Genomic DNA, 2,500 nt, shown 5'->3' with positions numbered 1-2,500 from the left:
ATTTCACCTCTAACGTCGCAATACGAATGCCCCCAGTTATCCCTATTAATCATTACCTCGGAGTTCTGAAAACCAACAAAATAGAACCGAGATCATATTCTATTATTCCATGCACGAAATATTCAAGCGGCATTTTGAGCCCGCTTTGAGCACTCTAATTTGTTCAAAGTAAAATTGTCGGCCCACCTCGACACTCACCGAAGAGCACCGCGATAGGATTTTGATATTGAACCGGCGTTTTACCGCCGGCTCACCGACGATATGCTCCGCAGACGTGTCAGTATCACCGCGGATGCGGTGCACCGACAGCGCGGCGCACAAATGCAACTACGAGCTTTTTAACCGCAACAATTTTAGTATACGCTATTGGAGCTGGAATTACCGCGGCTGCTGGCACCAGACTTGCCCTCCAATTGTTCCTCGTTAAAATATTTAAAGTGTACTCATTCCGATTACGAGGCCTCGTAAGAGTCCCGTATCGTTATTTTTCGTCACTACCTCCCCGTGCCGGGAGTGGGTAATTTGCGCGCCTGCTGCCTTCCTTGGATGTGGTAGCCGTTTCTCAGGCTCCCTCTCCGGAATCGAACCCTGATTCCCCGTTACCCGTGACAACCATGGTAGTCGCAGAAACTACCATCGAAAGTTGATAAGGCAGACATTTGAAAGATGCGTCGCCGGTACTGGACCGTGCGATCGGCAAAAGTTATCCAGATTCATCAAAATTAACGACTTCGGACGCATGGCCCTCCGCCGATTGGTTTTGATCTAATAAAAGCACTCATCCCATCACTGGTCAGAGTTCTGATTGCATGTATTAGCTCTAGAATTACCACAGTTATCCAAGTAACTGAGTAAGATCTAAGGAACCAAAACTGATATATTGAGCCATTCGCGGTATCGCCTTAATACGGCTTGCACTGAGACATGCATGGCTTAATCTTTGAGACAAGCATATAACTACTGGCAGGATCAACCAGGGAGCTGCTTACGCAAACGACACGCCTACACCGCGGTCACGCGGCTTCGGCGAGCCGCTGGCTCGGCGGCGTCGAGGGGCGCGCGCTTGCGCGCGCGCCTTCTCGACACGCGTGAACGTAACGCGTCGAATTTGCACGCGACGCGACGTTCGCGCTTCATATCGATAGACTAACTTTGACCGGTCTACGAGCGGCCGTCCCGTCACGATCTCGCAACGAGGTGATGTACAACGATGCTCGACCACTGTGAGGGACATAAAACTGCAACGAACACGACCCCGCGGGCGGGAATCGATGTTGTGACAATTTGAAAATTGAACATTCATCTAAACGCAACTTCTCAATTTTTATTCAATACGTTATTGTAAACATATTAAAACTCGGCTGGCAATTACATGCGCACACACACGCATGATTCGCACTAGATACGATCAACGCCCGGAGCTTGAGGGATAAATTCCAACACGACGCTGCGCACACCGTTTCGACGATGGGCGCGTGTGCGTCCTCTTTTATACATTCTTTCCATATACGGTCGCCGTGGCGACCGCGCACGTGTCGAACACGCTAGGCGCCCTGCGTTGAGGTGTGCCTAGAAGCGTATTCTTTTAACATCACAGATAACACCGGGGGAGACGGTCCCAAATCTTGGTCGATTGGTAACATCACCATACGGTCTGCGAACGCGGTGCTATAATATAATTTTATATTATATTATATAAAATATGAGGAGGAGTAGTATGTATATTCTTTGTTATTTTGTGTTGACACAAGAGAGATATATAAAATGTACTATACACCACACACACAGAGAGAGAGAGCTGGGAAAGATCTCGGCGGTCTCGCATTCGAAATACGAATTTGATATAATTTCCTCCGAAAATCCATACCCATATCTATATCATCCATGCGCGAATATATGTATATAATATTCTCACACTTCGCACAAACACAAAAACAAAAACAAGAACACATTCTCTCTCGTCCGTCGTTCGTGTCTATTATATAGACGAACGACGCGCGGCAACGAGAACGAGTCGACGCTGTGCGCACGACTGTTTCGCTCCACATCTATACCGAGAGCAATAGTCCGCGTCGGCATTGGAGCGGACGTCGAATGTTTCTCGTAGAGCGAGCGAGAGAGAGACGATTTTTCATTTTATTATGTATGTGTATTGGCGTGCAGTAGTAGCACGTAGTAGTACTAGTAGTAGTAGTAAAAAAATATTATTATTTATTTTATTGACTGATATGATTTTGTTTGTTTTCTTTTTTTTGCATAGACATTTGTATTGATAGATATGTTTCTCGTTGAAGCTCGCAGCACACGCTCAGAGAAATGGCAATGTGGGTTTATTTGAAGAAAAAAAAAACAATTAATTTATTAATAATATGTATGTATGTATGTATGTATGTATGTATGTATAATAATGAATTATAATAATTATTCCGATGCAACGTCAGAGGAAAATGTTTCTCGTACAGGTGCGGCGCGCGACGGCCGGCCGCTCGACAGTTTCGCG

The 2,500-nt window shown here is 45.9% G+C and overlaps 1 non-coding gene across 1 annotated transcript in view; it reads right to left on the bottom strand.

Annotated features, from left to right (window-relative positions):
- Positions 1-980, bottom strand: part of LOC123719439 — a 1,906-nt gene extending 926 nt beyond the window's left edge. Inside the window, exon 1 of the ribosomal RNA XR_006755499.1 lies at positions 1-980. This exon is cut by the window's left edge and continues 926 nt beyond it. This is a non-coding gene — a ribosomal RNA (small subunit ribosomal RNA).
- Positions 981-2,500: the final 1,520 nt, after the last annotated feature.

This window comes from Pieris brassicae, unplaced genomic scaffold (genome assembly GCF_905147105.1).
Source record: "Pieris brassicae unplaced genomic scaffold, ilPieBrab1.1, whole genome shotgun sequence".
Taxonomy (NCBI): domain Eukaryota; kingdom Metazoa; phylum Arthropoda; class Insecta; order Lepidoptera; family Pieridae; genus Pieris; species Pieris brassicae.
Note: the sequence above shows the minus strand (reverse complement) of the source record. Positions and strands in the feature narration are given on the sequence as shown.